Here is a 17,100-nt window from a genome sequence, read left to right on the forward strand (position 1 = left end):
ATTTATATCTATGTGGTATAGTTTATTCACAGTAATGAATGTCATTCATTAAATATTTCAATAGTAATTCATGTCATAATGAAGGTACTTTTTATTTAAATTAATAGTACAGCAATATTATCTGGTACAGTGCAGGCTATTCTGATAAGCAACCAGAATTCAATACCACACAACTAGACTGATGATGCTAGATTGTCCTATCTGTTCTAGATCTATGGGACACTTTTAAAAAATTACAATTCCAGGTAGTCTATGAAGCTCTCAGTTTCAGGAGTACACATAGCAGGCACTTTATTTTACACCCAAACATTACTTTTATATTTTTGAGTTATTTTATATAATTTATTTTCTGCCTCATTACATTAATGAATTTAAAATGGTTCAAAGTGGACCAATGAAGACTAGGAAGGGTGGCCTGTGAAACTAAGAGATTCAGCTATAGGTGTTAGGAACTATCTACTGTGTGCAAGGCAGTTGGTATTCACAGTAGGAAATGCACTGGATGTGAAATTAGGATTCCTGGGTTTAAATGTAAGTTCCTATACTGACTTGCTATGAAACAATGGGTATAATAGTGTGGTGATTAAGAGAAAAGGAGCTGGAACACACTATTTAAAATTCAAATACTGGAACTATACTACCTTGGCAAGTTGCATGACTACTATATGCCTCGATTTTCCTCCTGTAAAATGATTATTATCTTAATACTAGTACTTTATACAATTGTTATGAAGATGAGATGACATTCATAAAACACATAGATCGATTTCCAGTACATTCTGTTCAATGTTAAATTTAATTATTATCATTAATATTTATTTAATATTGGAATAAGAGCTTCCCTAATTCTTTTTTTTTAATTTTAAGACAGTTCCTGTTTATTAACGGACCAGATTACAAAAATGACTATAGTAGATACCTTAGTTCATCCTTCTAGTAAGCCTGTTGATCTGGTCCTCCCTGTTACTAACATCTTCACCTTCTACAAAATGTGTGGTCTTTTTCTTCATTCCATCTCATGCAGAAGATAATTTGAAAAGCCACAGGAAGTTGTTTGCTTCTTTGAGGCATTTTCCGACAGTATAGATCTCACAAATCAGACCCTCCATACAGATGATGACGTATTTACCAAAAGATCACGCAATCAATGTGTCATCTGTTGGGGCAATTTGTTTTTTGTTGATTTTCCTATAACCAAACTTATAGATCAATTCATTTACTAACTTCAGGTTTGGGTATCCCCATACAATAAATGGTTGCACAATACTCAGAATGTTAAGTGAAGATTTGTTGACCTTAACAAAGGTGCTACTGAAGGTCTGGTGAACACAAAGAAGTTGCAGCATTTTTGGGTCCTTTGGGCTCACACCACTGATACCTCTGATCCTGATGAAAAATGCCTGTTTGAGTTTTGCACATACACAGAAGTTGCTTTTGAATCTCAAAAGCTTAACAAAGATTTAGCAAATCTCAAGCTTTTCTTGCGATTCTAATCTCAGTTCTATGCATGTGCCTATATTCCTTGTGATGGTGCTTAGCTTTTTCATAGATAAGCTTCCTCGTTGGCTTTCAAAGCATCTTTTGGGCAAACTTTTTTCTCAGGCACTTGATTTTCAGCTCTGTGAAATCCCTTCCCTTTTTCTTAAGGGTTTCTGGCACTGCAGGAAACTTCTCTTCTGTACCCTCCATGGTTTCAGATGAAAAAAAAAAGAGGAAGCAGAGCTTCCCTATTTCTAGATTTTTGTCAGTATTAAATGATATATTTATATATTTACTTCTCAGCATTCACTATGTGAATCCTATATGGTGGGTATCATTCAACATGCAGTATTTATATATTCAGATGATTCAGAAACACCCTCAAATTCAAGGAGTTCACCATCACCAAGCCCTTATTATATGAAATGTTAAAGGGACTTACCTAAGAAAAAGACAATAAAAAATATAAACAGTGAAAGGACAGCAAACTCATAGCTATTAACAACCACACCTAAAATAAAAGCAAACTAAGAGGACAGCCAGATCAGGAGCAGAACCATAGAAATGGAGATCACATGGAGGGTTGGCAACAGGGGAGTGGGAGGAAAAGAAGGGGGGAGAAGGTACAGAGAATAAGTAATAAAGGTGGTGGGCAGGAAAGACAGGGAGAGGGCAAGAATACTATGGGAAACACAGAATCTAAAGAACTTGTGACACATGGACATAAACTACAGAGGAGGGAATGGTGGGGGAGGAGTGTGCAGGGTGTAGGGGAATGAAGGGGGGGAATAGGACAATTGTAATGGCAAAATCAATAAAATATATTTTTTAAAAAAGAAACACCCTCAAGAAGCTTAAAATCTGGTAAGGGAGATAAAATAATTGCACAAACTGATAGAATGCAGTATAGAAAGTTACCATATGCTAAAACAGGTACAAATCACACACTTCATGAATTCAAGGAAACAAATTATCACTTCCTAGTGGAGCCATCAATAGGGACTTGATGGATGTGCTAACATTTACTTCAGGGTCTAAAAGAAAGCTAGGATTTGGAGATGAAAGATAAGGAAGAAAGGACAAAGCCATACCTGGTGGCAAGCAGTGTGAGGAAAAGTATGAAGGTAGTTAAAACTAGCCAGATACATAAAACTGCCTTAAACTGGAAAGCACTCATTTCCACATTTTAAGTCTTGAATCTTTTGGCTCTCACAGAAAAACATTCATATACATTATTGCTTTCTAAGACAAATAGGAAACAAGAGCATTGCACAATAATTTTTGCAAGAGAACTTAGGCTTGTTGTTCGTGAAGCATACTCAAATAGTAACAGGATGTTATCAACCCAGACCTAACCCAGTTTGCCTTTGTTAACTGGGCCAATTCCCACAGTAGAGAGTGGGATGAGAATCTGCTGACCTGCACACTACCCATCGCCCACTCGGGCACATTAAAGGATGGGCATCATTTTCAGAATTCCTAGCTGAGCTCCAATTCACATTAAAGAGGGGAGAAAACTGCAGCCACTGTATTTCTTGGCAAGTTGCTTGAATAAAAATAGAGATCTGCTGACTAAGTACTCACTATATCTGCAGACATTTCCCAGCTGGGGAAATAGACTTTTATCCCCTAATTTTTCCCCTTTTGAATATTTACTTAAATTAGTCCCTCAAAATTCCGTTGCCACAAATCTTTTGAATTAGTAATTTAAAAATACATATGTAAAAATATATATTGAATACTATATTTGTTCCAACTGTTATTAATTGCCCATCCTAAAATATTTGCTTTTCTTTTGGAGGTAAAATAGAGCCTTCACATGTTAGTATTTGAGTCTACACATCTAACAGTTTGTTTTTAGTTTGTTATTTTTAAACAACTATTTCTTATTTTAGTTTTTGTATAGTTTGTTTTATTGTATTTTCACTTTACCATTTATCCTTCCTATACAATCTTCCACCCCCACGGCAGTCACCATACCGTTGCCCATGTCTCACTCCACCATCCCCCATCCCCTCTATGAGTCTGTCTCTATTTTGCTTATTAGTTCAGTTTGTTCATTAGATTCCACACATGAGTGAAATCACATGATACTTATCTTTCTCTGACTGGTTTACTTCACTTAACATCATGTTCTTCAGGTCTATCCATGCTGTCGCAAATAGTAAAACTTTCTTCTTTTTTATGGCCAACTAGTATCCCATTGTGTAAATGTACCACTGCTTTTTTCCCCACTCAACTGCTGAAGGACACTTGGACTGCTTCCAAATTTTGGTTATTGTAAATAACATTGCAAAGAACATAGGGGTACACATATATTTTTAAAATTTGTGTCTTGTGTTTCTTCAAATAAATTCCTAGAAGTGGAATCACTCGTCATAAGGCAGTTCCATTTTTACTTTTTAAAAATATTTTATTTATTTATTTTTAGAGAGAGGGGACGGGAAGGAGAAAGAGTGGGAGAGAAACATCAATGTGTGGTTGCCTCTCATGTGTCCCCTACTGGGGACCTGGCCTGCAACCCAGGCATGTGTCCTGACTGGGAATCGAACCAGCAACCCTTTGCTTCACAGGCCCATGCTCAGTCCACTGAGCTACACCAGCCAGGGCCCATTTTTAATTTTTTGAGGAAACTCCATACTGCTTTCCACAATGACTGCACCAATCTACATTCCCACCCACAGTGCAAAAGGGTTCCCTTTTCACCACATCCTTGCCAGAATTTGCTGTTTGTTGATTTATTGATGATGACCTGACAGGTGTGAGATGATATCTCATTTTGGTTTTAATTTCCATTTTCTAATTATTAGTAACATTGAGTGTCTTTTCATATCTCTGTGGACTATGTGTATGTCCTCCTTGGAGAAACACATACCATGTGCATGAATAGGAATAATTAATGTCATTAAAATGTCCATACTATCCAAAGCAATCTATAACTTTAATGCAATTCCTAGTAAGATACCAATGACATATTCACAAAAGTAGAACAAATATTCCATAATATATATGGAACCACAAAAGACTCTGAATAAAAATAGCAATCTTGACACAGAAGAACAAAGTTAGAGGAATCACGCTACCTAATATCAAACTATACTATAAGGCCATAATATCCAAAATATCATGGTACTGGCATACAAAAAGACATATAGATAAACAGAATGGAGAGCCTTGATATAAGCCCATGCCTTTATAGTCAATTAACATTTGGCAGAGAAGGCAAAAGCATATAATGGGCTAAAGATATTTTATTCAATAAATGGGGAAGGAAAATTGCACAGATACGTACAGAAAAAATGAAACTAGACTATCTTCTATGACACTCAAGAATAAACTCAAAGTGGGTTAAAGACTTAAATGTGAGACTCCAAACCCTAAACATCCTAGAATAAAATGTAGGCAGTAAAATATTGGACATTTCTCATAACAATATTTTATCTAATATATCTCATCAGGTAGGGGAAACAAGAGAAAAATAAACAAATGGGACTACATCAAATTAAAACACTTTTGCACAGCAAAAGAAACCATCAATAAAATGAAAATGCAACCCACTAAATGGGAAAACACATTCACTGATATATCTGATAAGGGGTTAATATCCAAAATTTATAAAGAACTTATGAAACTCAACACTAAAAAACAAACAATTAAATTAAAAATTGGGCAAAACCTGAATGGACACTTCCCCAAAGAGAACACACATATATTTGTTTCTTTCTTTTAAAATTTTATTTATTTAGTTTTAGAGAGGTAGGTGAAGGGATAGAGAAAGAAAAGGAGAGAAACATCAATATGTGGTTGCCTCTCACTCACCCCCAACTGGGGATCTGCCCTGCAACCCAAACATGTGCCCTACCTGGAAATTGAACCAGCAACCCTTTGGGTCCCAGGCCAGCACTCAGTCCTCTGAGCCACACCAGCCAGGGCATATTTGTTTCTTATCAAAGAAAAAGAACCCGAGCTCATGGCATCATTATTTAATGAATGCATTCTGGAATCACTGAAGATTTATAACTACCTAAGAAAATTTTAGAGAGCAGATATAATACTTTAGTGATTCAACAAACACTCTTAAACCTTGTTCTAAGCACTCTATGTGTATTAAGTTTCTTAATCCTGAAAGTAGCTTTATGAGGTTCATCCTATTATTATGCTCATTTTGCAGTTGAGAAAATTGAAGCACAGGGATATTGTATAACTTGTTTAAACCAGAGTTTAAGCAGAGATGGGGGTCACACTCCAGGCAGTTTGTGTACAGGAGTCATGGTATGACATCTATAAATTAAGAAATATCCAATTCCATGGATGGAAATGGAAAACTTTATGCTGAATGAAATAAGCCAGGTGTGGAAAGACAAATGCCATATGATCTCACCTTTAACAGGAACCTAAACAACAAAACAAACAACAAGCAAAATAAAACCAAAGACACTGAAATAGAGAACAGGGGGATGGTGACCAGAGGAGAGAGGGGAGGGAATTTCAGGAGGTAAGGAGGAAGGATTTACAGGAACAAGTATAAAGGACACATGGACAACAACTAAAGGGGGGTGGAAATGGGAGGGAGGTGGGGAGTACCGGGGGGGGGCTGGAAGGGGAGTAAAAGACAGAAAACTGTACTTGAACAACAATTAAATTTTAAAAAAGGAAAAAAAGGAAATATCCAATTCTAAGCGGGACTACAATCTCAGGTTTTCTACATTTTTTCTTTTGCCTTATTTCAGGACAAAACTAAGGACCTTTGTGCTTAGTGATAATATTGGGCCCCATAGGAGAAAGTTTAAATTGTCTTGTCTCCATGTGACAGGAAAATTAACACACTCTAGGTTAACATCAGCCCCCAAATTGACAATAGTATTTAGCTAAGGAGGGAGTTATTATATAAATTTAATGAGATAACACAAGGAGATATTCTGGTCATACAGAAGACAATTTATTCACATTAGCTGAATTGAAAGGGGTGGCAATATGTGGTTTTCATGGTCTCTTCAATCAGATAGATTCTTTATTTGCAAAAAAATCCCTTCATTCGCCCAAACATTTTACTTGGATACAACATGTTTAAGGTCCTTTTCAGTTAGAATGACAGGTGCTGGGCATACCAACCTCATAAAATTATAAACATTTCATTGCATTGATCAGTGAGAATTTTTATGGCTATGGCACAGAAAGGAATTATCATACAACATTTAGGAGCATCTACTCTAGAACTCAATGAGCTGGGTTGACATTCAAGTTGGACATACTAACTGCGTGATCTGATACAAGTTACCCAACTATCCATGCCTCAGTTGCCTTGTCTGTAAAATGGGCTTGATAAAGGCACCTATTCACTGGTTCGTCATGAAGATTAAGCACACTGATTCACATGGAATGTTTAGATCATAGCCTAGCACATAGTAATTGCTATATACGTGTTTTCTACTCCTCTAAATAAATGTGAAAAGCATGAGTCTGTAAACCATCTAAGTATGTATAGTGTATTCAAAGAAGAACAATTGGTCACGTGCTGATATATTACAGGCATGGTGCTAATTACTGCGACTTAAACGACAATGGAATAAAACATCTGTTGCTTAGGAGTACACAGCCCCTGAGGGGCTGTGGAGGGAGGTGAGCATGCACAATGGAGTAGGAAACTGGCTGCAGTTACTTTTAAGGAGGTAGAATATCTTAAACGGAAAGCCCTTTTATTGAAGATTCTTAAAGAGATATATGATGGTGGCTGGTTACAGTCTGTAACTGAGGCTGGCAAAAGCATTCTTGTTCTGTATTCTACAGTGATAACAATGTGTGGACCAAGCAACAGAAGAGGGAAGGAAGAGGAGAAGATACAATTCAAGTTATAGAAATGGTGGATTTATTTTTCTTAAGAATGTGGATAAGTAATATTTTAGGTTGTTTCTACACTTGAACAGTAAATATTTGCACTTCTTACAACCTTCAGTAAAATCTGATATGCAAATGCAATTGTTTTGTGTGTATATATGTGTGTTTGCTTTCTTTGTTCATTTGAGAAAACAGAGGAAAGGAGCTGAATTTTAATTTTGGGATGATTATGTCATGAAATGGGGAAAACACACATAGGAAAATGAAACAACCCAAGACTGAAATTAATTCAGTGGAAACAATCTATTAAAGCCACAGTTGACCTAGAAAGGTCCCATGAGTTGTAGGAATACCAGGGGGTTATTTGGGACTTTGCACAATCAATGGAAGTATATTCTATTAACTCATAACAACAACCCTTGAAGATGGTCATATTACTTTTGTTTTATAAACAAGGTCACTGATGCAAAAAGAAGTTAAATAGTATAACTTGCTCAGTTTTATCTAGTTTGCCATTTAATCTTTTCATTTTATAGTTGAAGAAACTTAGAGCCTGAAAACTGAGTTAAACAGCTAATGCATGTTAGTTGAGTTAGTAGAGTAACTAGAAGTTAGTCTGACTTCCAGTCCTAAACACTGGCCACTGCATCATACCTCATCCTCTTAAAGAAAACACTTGCGATTATTATTGATGTCCATAAAATAGGTGTTTGGGCAGCCAATACTGAACACCGTGAAATGAATGAGACTAGTGGTACACTTCTTACAACAGACCAGAAAATGGGAGAGGGTATGAAAACAACCTTTATTTTTAGTTCAGATAAATTTGCAAAATCACTGCTGGCTAAACTAGAGAGGAGTTCAAAAATATGTTAAAAAAAAAAAGACTTATCTTCACTTTGTTTGCCAAAAATAGAAGTCCGTGTAACCAAAAGTGAATAAGATAACCAAGCAGCATTCTATTGTTATTTTATTTATTTATTTTTGGCCAGCAATGAACACACACACTAAGTTTTTTCTTAAAACTGAGTATATAATATGTTTTTGGATATAACAAACCTAAAATTGCCTACTAAGTTTCTGTATGAGAATTGTGCCTCATTAGCTCACTTCAGAGATCCCTTTCTGAATTGTGAGAATGTGTTTCCTATGATATTGGAGAATAAATCTATTGCTTACAGATGACTTACACAGTGTGGATTGGTCAATTTTCTGTTTTGTGACATTCTTTAACACAGATATTAGGTCAGAAAGACTGAGTTTCTTGACCAAACATAGTAGGCTCCAACTATATTTTTATTGCCTGACTGAACAAATGACACAATGAATTCTATACATATTGCATGCAGAATCTTGAAGAAATATGATCTATTATATTGGATACTTACATAAAATATTTAGAGGCCTTGATTCAGAAATATGACTCAAGAACTAACAGGAATATGAACCTTGCAATAGGTTCAAGAAACATTTGGCAATTTTCCATCATCAGAACATCTCACCTTCAGTTTATACTTGAAGGAATAAATTATGTTTCCATGTAGTTTATAAATTCTAACAGTCACTTAGAAAGTGGTATACGATGAAGCTGGAATACATTTTACCAAGTCATCCTTTTGGGATTGTCTATCTGTGAATCATTCTAAATTGATGAAGAACAGCGAATTCCTTAGACCAGGACACAGAGTCCAATTGCTTAAACCAGGACACAGACTCAAATACTTAGCAGAAGACTGAAATGATAGTTTATGGATTTGACTAGGATAGACAATCAATTTAGATAAGTGTAGATCTGAATGTGGCTTTTGCTCTTAATTTATAAAAGTTGGATAGATCAATACAAACCCCAAACTGGTCAATTCACTGGATCATAAATTAGGCATATAGGATGTTTCTTTTTTTAATGTTGTTCAAGTACAGTTGTCTTCATTTTCACCCCATTGAGGCCGCTCACCCCACCCATCCCCACCTCCCACCCTGGAACCTACCCTCTTTGGCTTTGTCCATGTTTCCTTTATACATGTTCCTTGATGACCTTTCCCCTATCACCCCCCTTTTACCCCCTATTATCCCTCTCCCCCTCCTCTCTGGTTACTGTCAGATTGTTCTTTATTTCAACGTCTGTGGTTGTATTTTGTTTGCTTATTTGTTTTGTTGATGAGTTTCCACTTATAGGTGAGATCATATGGTATTTCTCTCTCTATGCCTGGCTTATTTCACTTAGTATAATGATTCCAGTTCCATTCATGCTGTTGCAAAGGGTAGGAGCTCCTTCTTTCTTTCTGCTGTGTAGTATTCCATTGTGTAAATGTACCAAAGTTTTTTGATTCACTCATTTACTGATGGGCACCTAGGCTGCTTTTAGCACTTGGATATTGTAAATTGCCCTGCTATGAACATTGGGACGCATAGGTTTTTTGAATTGCTGTTTCAAGATTCTTCGGGTATAACGCCAGCAGTAGGCAGCAAATGCCAAGTCAATAGGCAGTTCCATCTTTAGTTTTCTGAGGAAATTCCATACTGTTTTCCACAGTGGCTACACCAGTCTACATCCCCACCAATAGTGCACTAGGGTTCCCTTTTCTCCACATATTCTCCAGCACTTGTTGTTTGTTACTTTGTTTATCCTGGCCATTCTGACCAGTGTGAAGTGGTATCTCAATGTGGTTTTAATTTGAAGACATTTCATTAAAATACTAAAATCTATCAAAATATGAATCCCATGAAGATGAGTCACATACAGTAGCAGAAAAGGCACTGTAACTGAAGCCAGACAAAGCAGAGGTAAGATCCTGATTCTGCCACTGATAGGTAAGGGAGAATTTCAGTCTTCTGAAATTTCAGTCTTCTGCATAACCTCAGGTGAGCAGCTTACCCTTTTTCTCATCATTTCTCTCATTGGGACTACTTCACAGATATATCCCAGGCATTGTTATCATGCTTCTTTCATGCTCTGCTTTACCATTTGACAATGTAAAGAAACCAGTAAAGAAGACTGAATTTGGAACCTTTCAGAAACTAGGCTTGACCCCCAGTTCAAGGTATGATAACTCTATCATTGCAAAAAATATGTACAACATGCAAATAGTATTTGAGAAAGGGGTCAGTGGATTGCTGTAGAAAGTGAGTCTTTATGTGTGAATATTTTTGGTTTTTAAAATAACATATTACTTCTCTCCTCTACCATACAAAAGCAGCAAAACATCTATGCCTATATGACTTATATGTGAGGCATCCTGCACACCGAAAGGCAGACATTAGCCAAACTTTACTTTCACCCATACAAGGCAAAAATTATAAACACTAAAGAAACTGCTGAAATGTTTATTTATAAATATAATTTATAGCACACTATTTTCCAAACTTTGCTGTGTTCATCTCCTTTCCAAGTTTTCTATTTTGTTTTCCTAATTAAGTAACTAAAACCAGTGACTCTATGTTGCAGTTGAAAATGACCAAAAATCAGCCCCCCAAAATGTATAAAAATTAGTTTTCTTACATATTCTTTTCTCTTGTTCAGTTTAAATTTTAGTGTCACTATGCAAAATGCTTTTAATATTGTCAGTTTTGATTATCTTCCTATTCATATTCCAATTGATCAAACACAATGATATAAAAATGATATAATAATTATGTAATTAGGTAGCATATAAACTGTGGATCTCATATGTGGATGTATCTAACTTAAGGTCTCTGATTACTACCAAGGACACAGATGCTGGAAGTCCCTTGACTAATTTGCTGTACAAAGAAATCACTATTTCCTTCACCTCTTCCCTCCTAATGCAACTCACATCTTTAAAACCATTCTTTTTTTTAAGATTTTATTTATTTATCCTCAGAGAGGAAGGAAAGGAGACAGGGAGAGAAATATCAATGTATGGTTGCCTCTCATGTGTCCCCTGCTGGGAACTGGCCTGCAACCCAGGCATGTGCCCTGACTGGGAATCGAACCGCGATCATGTGGTTTGCAGGCCCGCGCTCAATCCACTGAGCTATACCAGCCAGGGCTAAAACCATTCTCATTATATATTAAACTACAAGGACTGACACATCACACCTTTGATAACTTATACACAAAACGACCATGGCAAGATTATCAAAAAAAATGCTAATGTCGTATTTTGTATACACCTAAGTATAGTGTACTGAATACAGCCAGATTCATTCTTTCAGAGATGATTCTATTATAATTCACAATGAAAGCTTGTCCATATTCAAATGTTCCACCACAGTGATAGTAGAGAAGAAAATAACCTGGGAGATCTATTTCAACCCCTTTGTTTTACTAGTCAATAATAAACTATGGCCTGGAGCTACAATTGGTTTTCTAATTTTCAATGTGCTATTACTCCTTGCCACAGTGAGGTCTAGAGAAAATGCTCAAAGAATTGGCATAATAAGAGATTTTTCAGTTAAGCATTACGGAAAATTCAGATAGACAAAAAAGAAACACTCACTAGAATAAGAAGTTCCTTTCAGTTTTACAAGTCACTGTTTGAGGACCTCCTTCTCATGCCCTACAGTGTCCCATCAAAACTGCTGGTTCAGAGACAAAATTACAAAGTGTTTCACAAGTATGATATCCAAAAGTCAAATACATGCTTTTCTGAAAAGAATATGCAAGCATTCTCTTACATTTTTGCATCCAGTGTCATTCGGTTTCAGCTGCAGTCATACAAAGTCTACACTATTGTCCGATGTCACCTTTCTCATAGTGAGAAAAAACCTGTGGTTGACTATGTTTCAATGTAAATAAGAAAAAGAGGAAATCAACATAGATTTCACAGATAAGAAATTTATAGGCTAGGGAACATTCCACTTAGAAATATCAGGCCTCAGAAATAATTGTTAAACCCTAAATTGTTGGCAGCACTTTTAATTTCTGTTAATTTCAGTAAATTTTATCTGAATTTGGCAGTCACTGCTGCTACCCAGTTGATGGTTATAGTTGGTGTGGGTGATGTTAGCCCATTGTCACCATAACAGCTGTTCAGCTGCCTGAGAATGCTGTCATTTTATTGAAAATGATCTCATTACAAAGTGAGGAAGAAAACATAGATGTTGTTCTATTAAGTTTCTGGTGGTGAAAACATAACATTCTTCAGAGTGCCAATAATGGAATAGCCAACACAGAGGCAACTACAGTCCCCTTGCACAGAAATATTTCAATCCATTTCAAGTAGGAGAATGATGGTCCACCAAGCTTGAGAATCACTCATACTGGTTGAAGAAAATGCATTGACAGTTTGTGTCAGGAAATTTATACTTTTTGTTGATCCTACTTGGGAGTTTGGGGTTCACTGACAAGTCACTAATTTATCATAGATCAATGCAAGGTATTGTACAGGTTTTTTGTTTGGTTGAGATTTTAGTTGTTATTGTATTCTTATCCTTGAGAACATTGTGATTTAGTAAAAGAAATAGTGGATAATAAAAAGTAACAAGAGTTACGTTTCCAGTGAGGCAAACAAGAGAAGAGCAGTTTCTAAAGTTTAGGTTAGTCAGGAAAAATCCCCTAGAAGAGCTGATACTTCAAGCACAGTAGGATTTACACAAGCTTAGTAAAACAGGGAAGGTTTCAAGATAGCAAAGCAGCATAAACAGAGGCAGTGAAATGGAGTGGAATTGAGTGTTTGTGGTACAGCGAGTAGGCCTGTTTACCAGAAGTGGCTAATTCATGCAGATAAGTCGTGGGAGCCAGGTGAGAGCCAGGTGGGAGCAAGAGCTTCATACTGGATTACAAAAATCTGGGACTCCCAGGTTTGGATTGAAATAAAGAATTATTTAAATAAATTTAAATCTGTGGGTTCTCTATGCTAAGGGTTTGTTCAGACCAATGTGATGGTTGCCTGAAGAATGGATTAGAGTTGAAGACAAATAGAGCATCTATAAATGCAGATGTTATATTTGTTTTATGCAGAGAAGTTCTTATTAACTCTGAAATGTGATATGTCTCAATGATTACCATGATATTTAGAATTATAAACATATGTATGTTTGTATATATCTCTATATAAATGTAAATATGGCTGTACTTGTTATGTTATAGATAAATATAAACATACATGTACTTGAGACAATTAATTCATCTATATTGTATAAAATGTTATTTTTCCTATAAATATTTTAATAAAACATCATTGTTTTTTTAGACCAACTCAAGTATAAACACTGAAGTAAAAGTTCATACATCTTGGTTAGTATTCTAAGTAAAACCATCTTAAAATTTCTTAGGATGGGTCTACCTAGTAACAAAACAACCAATCAGAAAGTAAAAAAAAATTAGTGATTTAAACAATGATTTGGGAAATGATTTAGCAAAATGGAAATGCATATGACAAAAATTTATATGAAGTGCAACACAGAAAATGATACATATACAGTGGGTTAAATATTGATATATGGACAGGTACTAGCAAGAGATTTACACATTTAGGAAGATAGCATCATGGTATTATGGGAGATCATTGTTTAAAATGTAAGCTATTAGTTTTAATTCTATAATTTACAACTAATAAATCAATACAAATATGTAGACAGTTTTAATTATTATGTTGCAAAATAGGCAAAGTGTCTAGAATGGGTTATAATCTAGGCACTAGATTAGGAAAACATAGTTGACTCTGCAATAACTGGCCTGCATACCACCACTCCTAAACCTGTGCTCATGACAGATATCACTGATCAAACTTGGTTTTCTTTTCTTATCTACAAAGAATTCCCAGTAGCCACTATGAATAACTTAGAATCTTCACAAATGATAAAGCCTCTGTACCATCTGCAGCAAATAAACAGCTTTCTATAGCAGATACTCATTAGAGAAAACCTCCCATAAAATAAAATAAAAGCAGAAGATATCAAATTCCCACTTCTGTGAACCCACAGCTTTATTTACTTCAGGCCAAGGTGTGTCCCAAATGAATTTGTCACATTCCTGTCTGGACATAATTAAACTGAGCAAAATTATGGGAAGGACAAGTCTACTTCCATTTTAAGCATTTTAGAGAAAATTTAAAAACAGTATAAAATGCAGTAAAAAATACTCGATAAGTTCTATATTTTATTTGCTTTGTCTATGTAGCTTCCACTATTTCAGTGAATAAAATATGCATTCACAACTTCCATTGGCAGAATATTTAAGGATTATTTGAAAATTTCTTGCAATGTGGAAACTACTAATGGACTTTCCCTCAATGTTAGGCTAGAGATAACTCTTTTGTTGTTGGTGGTTGTTTTTTAACCTTAAAAACTGTTGTGGTACATTGAACACTTTTTGTTTGTTTAAGTCTCTTGAGTTTGTTTGCTGCCCATGAGCTGAAAACCTCATCTGGGATGACAAGAGAAGTAAATTTGTTGGGGCCAGGGCACACATTTTTGAGAAAAGTACCTTGATTCTGACCTGATCATTGCCACCTCCATTCCCACACCCACTCACTGCTCCACTGCCATATGCTAGCAATATATCTGGATGTTCTGTTCAGTATTAGCTAGCATAAAAAGCAAGGTCTACATACAAATGAGTGAGAAGACGACAAGCCTCGGCAATAATCCTTAGTTAAATTGAAGTCTTTTTTTCACTCTAGGGAATAAATACTGCAAGTACCAAATGCAGCCAGCACTGAACAGCAACTTTTTCAAATATAAGCATGTCTTTTTACCTGTGGATATGAACTTCCTGAGTTGACTGGCCACTCTTTTCAGTGTTGGATTAGTACCTACTCAACTTTCATTACTCGGCATACTTGCCATTTTCTTTGTACTACTTGCCAGGAACTCCAAACACAGAGCTAATTATTCTTGTCTTTTAAGCTCTCTCTTTACCACTTGGTGTTTATCTCTGATATGGCATTTATCTCAATCTATTTTTCACTAGTATATAAATTACTTGAAAGTAGGGAAAAGTCAGTAATTGTTGTAACCTTAATAGAATACATAGTGCTTAGCACATAGTAGGCACTCAAATTTTTGAATTATTTAAGCAATTATATGTGTAGGCCATATATTAAAGTTGAAAAAGGGTCTTCTAATGGAATATGGGACTCAGGAAACATCATGGAGTATACCTCAAAGGTTAAATTAGAGCTAAGGAAAAATATCAAGGGCAACTTTGAGTAGCACATATTATGTTTATTATTATTTAGTTAGTTTTAGGGAGAGAGTAAGGGAGGGAGCAAGAGAGGGACAAAAACATCAGTGTGTGGTTGCTGCTCATTCACCCCTAATTGGGGGTCTTCCCTGCAACCCAGACATGTGCCCTAACTGGGAATCAAACCAGCAACCCTTTGATTGGCAGGACAGTACTCAATCCACTGAACCAGGGCTTAGTATATATTACAAGAAAATAAAATACAAAGTGTTCAAATAAATATTTGGCTAACCAGGGGTGTGAAATTGAGAAGGAGTGATGATATCTGTGACAGACTGAGATCATGTGAGAATTACATTAGGAAAGCTGGCCCATTTTTCCACCATGTGCTACCTTCCCTGATTGCCTGGTTCCTACAGTAGATTGCGTGTTTGTTTAAAATAGTCTGTAAGATTCAAGGCAAAGAGGGAACTTAGATATCAACCTAAGAAATTTGGACTCAATTTCATAAGCAATGAAGAGGTTGTGAAATATTTTGAGCTAGAGAATAATAATCCCAGACTATACTTTATACCAGCATTTCTTAACTGGAAATAACGTTACCCCCTACCTCCATTCAGGGACATTTGGAAATGTTTGAAGACATTTTTTGGTAGTCTCAAATGAAGGTGTTGGTACTACTGGGATCTAGCAAGTAGAGGCCAAAGGTTGCTAAACATCCTACAATGCACAGAAGAAGCCCTCTACCGTTAAGAATCATTTGACCTAAAACATCATTAGTGCAAAGTTGGGAAACCCTACTCTAGAGCAGTGTTTTACAGAAAATATTTATAGACACTGTTTCCTTGACAATTACTTGATTAAAAAGCTTATATATACATATAATGTTTATATATATATAATGCTGTTTATAATATATCCATCTTTCATTCTTTTATTTATTCAAATTATATGCACTGAGCATTTATTATTTGATATGTACCATGAGAGTATTCTGGAAATATACTAATGAAAATGGCAAACAAATCCTTGTTTCCATGGGATTTACTCTTACATTGAACATTCATAATGTAAATTAACATGCTAGAGGCTCTGGAAAATAGTATAATATAAAAGCACATTTCACTTTGTTTAACCCAGCATTTCTTAATATTTGATCACTTTCTTATTTAAAAAAACATTCTCCTTATTAACTTTCTTCAGAATTCTCATTATTTGAAACAGTTTTAGAAGCACAGCTTTAAGCCAATGAAATTAGTGCCAGTGGACAAGATTATTAGACAGCTTGAAATATGTATTCAGACTGACCAGGAAGATTATTGTAAAAGTCATATAATAATAGAGATAGCCTGAAATAGGGAATTCATGGGTGAAATGAAAAACAGAAGATGAGTAGAAAATGCATTTCAGAGGTAGAAGCAACAGCATTCAATGTGGTGGGTGCAATATAGGGGTATAAATAAAAACAACTCTGATATGCCCTGGCTGGTGTGGCTCAGTGGATTGGGTGCCAACCTGGGAACCAAAGGATCACAGGTTTGATTCTAAGTCAGGGCACATGCTTGTGTTGTAGGCCAGGTCCCTAGTATGGTGCACATGAGAGGCAACCACTCATTGAGTTCCTCTCCCTCCTCTGTCTGAAAATAAATAAATAAAATATTTTAAAACTAACTCTGACACTTTTGGTTTTCAACATT

At 35.7% G+C, this 17,100-nt stretch overlaps 1 pseudogene; it reads right to left on the reverse strand.

Moving 5' to 3' along the window:
- Window positions 1–896: 896 nt before the first annotated feature.
- On the reverse strand, window positions 897–1,689 carry LOC118987178 (60S ribosomal protein L7-like; annotated as a pseudogene).
- Window positions 1,690–17,100: the final 15,411 nt, after the last annotated feature.

This window comes from Sturnira hondurensis, unplaced genomic scaffold (assembly GCF_014824575.4).
Source record: "Sturnira hondurensis isolate 20B ecotype Veracruz unplaced genomic scaffold, ASM1482457v3 Scaffold0005198, whole genome shotgun sequence".
NCBI classification, from domain to species: Eukaryota; Metazoa; Chordata; class Mammalia; order Chiroptera; family Phyllostomidae; genus Sturnira; species Sturnira hondurensis.